This window comes from Euprymna scolopes, chromosome 46 (assembly GCF_053919585.1).
Source record: "Euprymna scolopes isolate OS-2025 chromosome 46, ASM5391958v1, whole genome shotgun sequence".
Taxonomy (NCBI): domain Eukaryota; kingdom Metazoa; phylum Mollusca; class Cephalopoda; order Sepiida; family Sepiolidae; genus Euprymna; species Euprymna scolopes.
In genome coordinates this window covers 32,190,342-32,200,925 of record NC_136527.1, presented here as the reverse complement: position 1 = coordinate 32,200,925, position 10,584 = coordinate 32,190,342, and positions in this window count along the sequence as shown.

The following is a 10,584-nucleotide window of genomic DNA, read 5'->3' as shown; positions in this document are numbered from 1 at the left end:
GGATCATATTAAAACACATATGGGAGGAGCAAATTACCAAGTAAAAGTTGGAGTTACTACAACCTGAGTGAGGGCCGCTAACAAGAACCAACAAAAATGTCAACCACCTGCTCTTCATGGATGACCTCAAGCTATATGCCAGTTCAGATGCCGAATTAAGTGAGCAAATTGTACATGCCTTCTCTAAAGATATCGGTATGAAATTTTGTTTGGATAAATGTGGCAAATGCTGTATCAGAACTGGAAAGAAGATCCGCATAGAAAACATACAGATTGATGAGGATACCAAGATCAGAGAAAAATAAGCAAAGTGTATGTGTGCTGTGTCAGAAAAAATTGCAAAGAGTATGTGTGCTGTGTCAGAAAAAATTGCAAAGAGTATGTCTGCTGTGTCATAAAAAATTGCAAAGAGTATGTGTGCTGTGTCAAAAAATTGCAAAGAGTATGTGTGATGTGTCAGGAAAAATAAGCAAAGAGTATGTGTGCTATGTCAGAAAAAATAAGCAAAGAGTATGTGTGCTGTGTCAGAAAAAATAAGCAAAGAGTATGTGTGCTGTGTCAGAAAAAAATAAGCAAAGAGTATGTGTGCTGTGTCATAAAAAATAAGCAAAGAGTATGTGTGCTGTGTCAGAAAAAATAAGCAAAGAGTATATGTGCTGTGTCAGGAAAAATAAGCAAAGAGTATGTGTGCTGTGTCAGAAAAAAATAAGCAAAGAGTATGGGTGCTGTGTCAGAAAAAATAAGCACAGAGTATGGGTGCTGTGTCAGAAAAAATAAGCACAGAGTATGGGTGCTGTGTCAGAAAAATAAGCAAAGAGTATGTGTGCTGTGTCAGAAAAAATAAGCAAAGAGTATGGGTGCTGTGTCAGAAAAAATAAGCACAGAGTATGGGTGCTGTGTCAGAAAAAAATAAGCAAAGAGTATGTGTGCTGTGTCAGAAAAAAATAAGCAAAGAGTATGGGTGCTGTGTCAGAAAAAAATAAGCAAAGAGTATGTGTGCTGTGTCAGAAAAAATAAGCAAAGAGTATGTGTGCTGTGTCAGAAAAAATAAGCAAAGAGTATGTGTGCTGTGTCAGAAAAAATTGCAAAACTGAACTAACAAACAAAACCAAAGTGACTGTCATCAACCAATTAGCAATGCCAATTGTGACGTATAGCTTGGGTATTGTTGACTGGCCACAGAAAGAAATTAACAGGCGACACTAAAACAAGAAAAATGTTAACATTAAACAGAGTCATATACAGAAACCAATGTCTATCAAGATTATCTCCAAGAGGAGCAGGATGTATGGGTTTATCAGAGATTAACTGTCAACACTGAGTCTCTATTGTGAGCACGGGGTAATATCTGATTAGCTCACAGAATGCAAACCGGAAAATGGTGTATAAGAACAAGAAAAGAAAGCCAGTAGAACTACTTTCATCACAAAACTGGCCAAACATTTTGCACAAGAGTGTATTACAAATGAGACAGAAACAGAAAGCACACCCACAATGGAAATAGCCCAAAAGAGTTGGCAAAAAAAAACTTCCATTGCAGAAAACTGGAGGGATGGACTAACAAACAGCATGGAAAGTATTTCCTGGATGAACTATCACAGGAATATATCGGTAAAGAAGCCTCTGTAGATTGGCTTAAAAAAGGATTTCCTCACTGTGATCAGGAGAAAATGACAATGGTCGCTCAAGATAAAGGGTTGATGATTAATGTTTTTGAAAAGAAGAGTGGTCTCAGCAATAACAACAAGTGCAGGTTCTGCCACACAGTAGAGAGTGTGAGCCACCTGACATACGTAAGTCCTGTTGCAGGACGGCTATTATACAATGCGACACAATGGAGTATGTAAATATCTCCACTGGAAAATCTGTAAAAACCTGAATATCCAATGTAGTAGCAAATCCTGGGAACATGTTTACCAGCAAGAACAGTTGGAAATAAGTCATACACCATTGACTTTGGCTACAAAATTCCTACAGCTACGTACCTAGAAAATTGGGCTATTAAGCCTGACATGGCACAAGAAGAAGAATGTGGCAACCCTAGTTGAAGTAAGCGTCCCTAATGATACTGGCCTTAACAGTGCAGAGAGGGAGAAAATAACAAAATAGTAAGGACTTATGTACGACATGAAAAAAAACAACTGGAATCTTCAGGAGGTATCAATCATACTAGTCATTATATAAGCAACCGGGCTAATGAAAAAGAATTTCCAAAACTATCTGGCAAATATACCCGGTGAAGTAAGTGCAAAAGAAATACAAACAATAGCACTTAAATTGATAGTAAGAATCTTAAAAGCTCTTTCAGTTGGAGGAACTAAACTAATGGGAGAATGTTTGGCATCCGGTAGAAGTACCCATCCCCAGAAAAAACAAAGTGATAAGAAAATTAAAACAAAAAAGAGACAAACCACATTCTTGTGAAATATGTGGTTTTTCTTTTGTGTGGAAGTCAACTTTGTTGGATCATGTTAAACAATTCTCCTGATCATGCAGAAAGTCAATCATGCATCATGGATCAAGCAAACATGGAAGACAAATCACATTATTGTGAAGTATGTTGGCCTTCTTTTGCGGGAGACAAAGGAGAGAACTTGAATGCCTACTAGACATTCTCCTCAAGTGTCTAAGGTCTCGCTGTATAGGGGTTTGTCAGAACAATCTGGCATGAGGCTACTTGGTCAAACATTTTACACAATACGTAAGACCAAGAGACCAAAAGAAAAGATGTACAAGATATGAAAAGGTTAAATTATGTTCTCAATTTCTTTACTAATTCAGTGTTTGAGAAATAAATGACTTAAATGGAATATTTTAATATGTATCTCATATAGAGTTCAAGTGTTAGCCCCAGGCTGTGGGCCCCTTGATATCTGAGAACTTCGACTGCAATAAAATAAAACAAAAACACAAACTACATTCTATGTGGTCCTTCTTTTGCAGTGGAGTCATATGCTAACACATACAGGAAACACTATCTGATTATCTTTCAAAATCCATACCTCAGCATTGTATACCAGCCTTATGAATCAAGAGCCAACAGAACGATCTCTATCACGAAAATGGTCAAGCATTTTAATCAAGTCTGTTTTACAAATATGACAGATTTAGAAAACAAGTCTGCTACGCCAATCACTTATAACAGTTGTTAAGAATACTTCAGATATTCCATTACTGAAAATTGAAAAACTGAGTTAAACAATATCAGGTATTTTCTGGATTCATTCATCCAGGACTATATAAGTAAGGAAGGTTTTATAAATCAGCTTCAAAGAGAATGCCCTCACTATGATCAGGACAGAATTATAATGACTTCTTACGATACCCAGCAACTAGTAATATATAATAACACAAAATTGTACTGTTTGAGATTTTGTGAATATTTTTATTGTTTGGCATCCGGTAGTATGCTCCACCCACACCGATAACTAAAATGATAAAATTTTGAAAAAGTTTAAAACCATATTCTTGTTATATGTGTTGTTATTCATGTGTTAAAAATGTGTTACTTTCTCACGCAAAATCCCACGATAGAAAAGAAGATGAGCCGTTGTTTATGTTAATAATTGTCTTTTAGAAACAAAGTTTTTTTCTCATGCAAATCTTTAAAACCATCTTAAAGTACATAAACCTTTATGCAGAGGTCAAGATTTAACAGTTTTTTTTACTTTTTTTAAAAATTTAATACATTTTAATATAACGTCTATTTTATATTGAATATTCATGTCTCAATATCTAATTACAATTTTAGCCTTTTATCATTGTTGTTTTTTATAAAAATGTTTATTGTGATACGCGGGATGTTCAATAGATAATCACTATGGTCCACTTCCGTTTTCTGATCTAGTAGAAATGTATATGCAATGATTCATATCTATGGGTCATGTGACAAATTACAACTACTTGTTGTTCTTGATTTACTAGTGTTTGAAATTAGTTATGTGTGAAATGGAGTCTGTCAAGTGTCATGCAGTGATCAGTTGTCTTATTTGAAATCACACGCACCATAATATGTGTTTGATGAAATTAAACGAAAGGATGTCACATATAATTTTTGTAAAAAATATGTAGCAGCAGGACCTAGATCTGGTTTCCCTCCATCTGTCATTGATAAATCAATTCTGAGCAATGGGGGGAGGCTCATTTTTTGAAGATTTATGCTTAAGTATTGCCAAATCAAAAACAGGTCATGAGTAGTGCAGGATCTTTTGAGATTATGCGATGGATTCCTGGGTTGCTTACAATTTTCCAGAAGCAAAAAAACGCATTGCGTACCATACTATACCAAGGCAATTAAGGTTAAAACTAAGGTTAAAAGTTTAAGAGAAGATATGTTCCAATTACGCACATAGATTGTCGAGATTCTTTCTTATCAATTCTTCAAAACAAATAATTATTAAGATTAAAGAAAATAAATTCAACCACACTCCGTAAGATCAATGCAATGCAATGCTTGTGATGATAGCTTCCTTAACAGGAACAAATATTCCAATACTAAGCTCCGATATTAAGCAAAATATATGATTTGTTGATATGCATGCCATAGAAGAAAGATTAGGCAGAGTTTATAGTAGGATTTCCACAGCCACAAAAAGGGTGCGATAATTTGGCTGCAAAAATGAATTTAGGTAATAATGGCACAGATACAATGTTACAAGTGAATAAATAGGAAAAATGGCACATGATAAAAATAGATTCATTATGTTTGTTCCGTACTTATATACCCAAAAACTAGTAATATATAATAACACATGTTCAAATAAACTTATATGATCAACAACTAGTAATATATAATAACACATGTTCAAATAACCTTATATATTCAACAACTAGTAATATATAATAACACATGTTCAAATAAACTTATATACCCAACAACTAGTAATATATAACACATGTTCAAATAAACTTATATACACAACAACTAGTAATATATAATAACACATGTTCAAATAAACTTATACACTCAACAACTAGTAATATATAATAACACATGTTCAAATAAACTTATATACCCAACAACTATTAATATATAATAACACATGTTCAAATAAATTTATATACCCAACAACTAGTAATATATAATAACACATGTTCAAATAAACTTATATACCCAACAACTAGTAATATATAATAACACATGTTCAAATAAACTTATATACCCAACAACTAGTAATATATAATAACACATGTTCAAATAAACTTATATACTCAACAACTAGTAATATATAATAACACATGTTCAAATAAACTTATATACCCAACAACTAGTAATATATAATAACACATGTTCAAATAAATTTATATACCCAACAACTAGTAATATATAATAACACATGTTCAAATAAATTTATATACTCAACAACTAGTAATATATAATAACACATGTTCAAATAAACTTATATACCCAACAACTAGTAATATATAATAACACATGTTCAAATAAACTTGTATACTCAACAACTAGTAATATATAATAACACATGTTCAAATAAACTTAAATACCCAACAACTAGTAATATATAATAACACATGTTCAAATAAACTTATATACCCAACAACTAGTAATATATAATAACACATGTTGAAATAAACTTATATACTCAACGACTAGTAATATATAATAACACATGTTCAAATAAACTTATATACTCAACAACTAGCAATATATAATAACACATGTTCAAATAAACTTATATACACAACAACTAGTAATATATAATAACACATGTTCAAATAAACTTATATACCCAACAATTATTAATATATAATAACACATGTTCAAATAAACTTAAATACCTAACAACTAGTAATATATAATAACACATGTTCAAATAAACTTATATACTCAACAACTAGTAATATATAATAACACATGTTGAAATAAACTTATATACTCAACAACTAGTAATATATAATAACACATGTTCAAAGAAACTGTAGCGATTCGTGGCTAAAATTAGTGGAAGTGCTGATTCAGAAAAAATTCCTCGCCTTCGTTTTCATGAATCCACATTTGCTATCCAGCTACGCAATAGCTGCTGCTGATTTTCTCACACGCGCTCTGTTACACTGCTCCAGACAGTGTTTTCATGAAAACATGTCATTATGAATATACAATTACGTATGGCATAAAATAACGAAGAAATATGATTGTAGTTTCACAAATAGGTATGTAGTTTCACATAACAATTTCATAAACAAAAGATACCGTAAATGTGGAATTTCATGTTCCTTTCTCTGCATTATTAGCAAAACCAAACAATGAAATAAAAATAAAACAATGAAATGGAATAACTAAACAATAGTGTAATCTAGTCATTTTCTTTCATTAAATTCGTTTTTCACTTGATTAGTTTTTCAATTAATATCGATTTCTTTCACGCTTGCATAATTTAGAACTATAATCACTGCACCGAAACGAAATTAAAATTCTTTTTATTACATTTTTACCCCAAACAAGGCACATTGCCACTTTGGTCTAGGGGGCTACTATCAGGGGCAACAACTACTGGGGTACTATGTAAGGATTTTGGTAGCAAGATGTCGGTTCACGTTGCACTTGAACTTCTGCACGTCAGTACAGTTGGGGAAACAGGGACCTGGAATGGAATTCCAAAGTCTAGCGGTTCTGGGGAAGAAACTACTAGAGTAGACAGATCATTTACATTTAGGGATCTCTACAGTGTGGGGGTGGGATTTTGCAGCCTGTCGGGTCTGTCGAGGGTGTTCACGTCGTAGGGGCACAAGTGCTTGCAGTTCGTTAGAGCATTCACCATTAAAATACTTGTAGATCAGGCAGAGGGATGCAACGTTTCGTCGATAGGATAGCGGCTGAAGCTTCGATGCCAGTTTAGGGCCTATCAGATTTTTGTCCCCATTCCACTACAGATTGGAGGTCATCCTCTAGTGTTTCTGGCATTTCTTTAGATATATGTTCATTTGTTTTCATGTCGTGCCTGTTATAGAGTGTGGTGTCATCAGCATATATACCCATCTCAGAGGAAATTTTATCGGGGAGTTCATTTATGAATGTCAGGAACAGTAGAGGTCCAAGGATAGACCCCTGGGGCACTCCCGCATTTATATCATATTGTTTAGATGCACGACCATCGAGGACAACCTGGATTTTTCTCTTATCTAAGAAGGATTTAATTATGTTAAGTATTCTACCAGTGATACCATATGATCTAATTTTCCTGAGGAGACCCTCATGCCATACCCTGTCAAAAGCCTTAGATATATCTAGAGCTACCGCTCTGCTCTCCCCCGCTTTGTCCAGTGAATGGTATGTACGTTCAGAGATTACAGTTAGGATGTCTGCTGTGGAACGGGCTTGTTTAAATCCATATTGTTGGTCAGTCAGAAGCTTAGCATTTGTAAGGTGATGGACTAGAGCATGGTTAATTAAGGTCTCAAATATTTTGGCAAAAAAGTGGAAGGAGTCTAAGGGGGCGATAATTTGATGGGTCAGTTCTTTCACCAGAATTCTTAAATACTGGTACCACATAAGCAATTCCATTTTTGCGACAACCGCAAAACGTCACAGTCTCCTCCAGTTTTACCATTTCTTTCTCCAAGAAATATTTTAAAGTTTTATTTAATAACTACTTAATTTAAAAACAACAGTAAATAAGTATAATTTTTATTTTAATATTATGCGGTCTGTAATCTCATTTTTGAGCAGAATAAACGCTTTAAAATAAGTGAAACCACTAACAACTTAGCCTGTTAAGTAGAAAACGGACACATAAAAAATCGATTGTATATTTTTTTAAAAACAACATTAAACAAGTGAAAATATTTTTTAAAAATGTTATGGGGATATGGTCACTTTTAAAAACACTATATTCTTCAAGAACGGTCATAAAAAAGGGGGTTTCTTTTAATATTTATTCCTACCTAACAAAAAGAAACAAGTTTTCTCTGTACAGGTTTTCCGGATACAAATTTTCCGGGGACGAGTTTTTTGGGCACCGGTGTAATCATCAGCATAAGATTTTTTTTTTTTTAAATATTGAAAAAATAAATAATTAAATCTAGAATCACTAAAAAAAAATAATCGAAAAAATGTTATTAATTTTTAATAATGATTAACTTTGACAAATACGGATGCGCAAAATTGTAAAAAAATAAAAAATAAAATAAAGGAAACAGACAGGATGTGTATCTCAATCGCAGTATTATCTTTAATTATTAATAAATTGGTTTTGGTTATTTTTCAATAAATAAATTGTCAGTGTAATCAGTGATTTTTATTGTTTTATTTTTTTTCACATTTAATATGCACTTTTACTTTCAGGATTAATTTAATTTATCGTTACAAAACATTTGAGAATAAATCGAGTCATCGTGTAAAAAAGTAAATATTTTAATTTAACAACCATATTTTTTACAGCAAAATAAAATTATATAATTTAACGAATATTTTTTATAATTTTTAAGAATACAGAAATTAAAATATAATAATGTTTCAATTGTTTTATAAATTTTACAATAAAATGGACTTTCTAACATTTTTTGGCTTTTGTAGACCTTATGTGTGACGCGTTGTCTCTTGTTTTGATTGTGCGAAACTAGATCTGTTACTGCACTCTCGTCGCTTGTGTGTGTGTGTGTGTGTGTGTGTGTGTGTGTGTGTGTGTGTGTGTGGAGCTATTTAAACTATTTTTGTACCATTTTAGTTCAATGTCTCTCGCTTACGGATACTGTGATAATTTGGAGTGGTCGAAATTGAGCAGTGAGGTTGGGGTAAGTAAAGGACACCCCTCATCTGTGGATAGATAAAACGGCCGGACATGGACGTAAATAACTCTCGCAAAGTCACGTTATTCGAACAAGAAGTTATGTGTTTAAAAAAAACTGTTTTACAGTGTTTTAGTATGTTTTTCTATCCTGGGTGTTAGACGAAGAACACGTGTTAATTTTTGTTACCCATTCGCAAGCATCAGCCCCCGTTTCGTTTCAAACTTAAAACGTTTTTTATTCCCCCCCTCCTTGTTCGGCGATACGAATTCATGGTTCTTTTTCAATATCTTCGTTTTGTTATGTCTTCGGTAAACTGCACAAACACCAGATTAATTTTAGGCTGTAATCTTTCAAACACAATAAAAAAAAATGAAATCTATTTAAAAAAATATGATAAACAAGCTATCAAAACTATGGGCATTCCATCATTAAATTGCACGTGTAACGAATTAGAGAATTCATAAAGATAAAACTTGTAATCTGTTCTCTCTTATATTAAAATGTTAAATAAAATAATACTAATTTTATCCGTGATATTCACCAAATAGATCCGCTCTTTTTCGAAATTATTTCTTCCTCTTCAATTTTGTTTTCTGCGAACTTGCTCTTCCGTTCGTCATCTTGAATGTTAACTTGAGCTTGTAAAGTGAATCACATTTTAAAAATTGTTTCCTTTATAAAAGAAGATACAGTTAATCGAAAGCAGATTATAAAACAAAAACGTAAGTATTACTACATGAATTTAGTATCGATTTTTGCACATTTGCAGAATACGTTAAAAATGTAAGGGAGATAACTACATTTACTAAACGAATGAAAATGTTGATTTATTGTTTGAAAAATTTTCGCTGTCGATTGTTTTTTTTTTTTCAATACTGATTTAAACATAAAAAAACTTCTTTATCGTTTACCAAAGAAAAAAAAATAATTTTATAAATTTTAAGGCGCGACTGTAGTTTAGGTGGGAAAATAATCTCGAACTCTTTATCACATAAAAGGAACTAATTTCCCTAGTTACCGGTGCGGTGCGCGGTGCGTTATTATGCCAATAATATATAAACAATAATATAGGTATTTCAGAGGTTGTTTTTTTTTAAAGTGTTGCAGGTGATCATAGGTTTTCTTTATCATCCTTACTTAATGTCTGTGATGTTACAAGTCACACTACACTTAGCTATTTGGCAGCCCAATCTCAAGGTGACTGATTGATGTTGTTTACTATAAGCAATAGAAATTGCCAAAGACTTATTCAAAGAATTCCCAAAAGATTGCAGTCTGTGAAATTGCAGGACAATGAACTACTTAATATTAACTCATTCATTGTATTTGTTGTGTTTGTGTTACAGTAATGCGCTCATGAATTCCTGTATTGATATTCCAGTATCAATAAACATCTCCACCGAATCAGTTCTGCCAAAGTCCTTATCCTCCATAACATATAAAATCTCTGTCACGCTTCAGCAACATATCAACTTCCAACTTGAATTCTGCAGGTACTTTTATTCCCTTCAAATTATTCTCAGGAATCTTGTTTTTTTGTTCATCAAGCGCGGTAATCTCTGTAATGTTACAAGTCATACTGCACTTAGCTATTCGGCAGCCCCTTTCCAGGGTGAATGGTTGGTTTTCATTATGAAAAACAGAAACTTACAAGACCCTTCAACCTTTACCACTGCATTAGCTACTGATACTCTGCTAGGATTGCAACATAACTTACATGACCTTTACACCTTTTGCTAATAAATCCACTACTTATTTGCATATTCTTATCTTTGACAAAGTATTCTTATCACTCCTAAATCAAAGTACATCCTCAGCCAATATTTCTTAAGACAG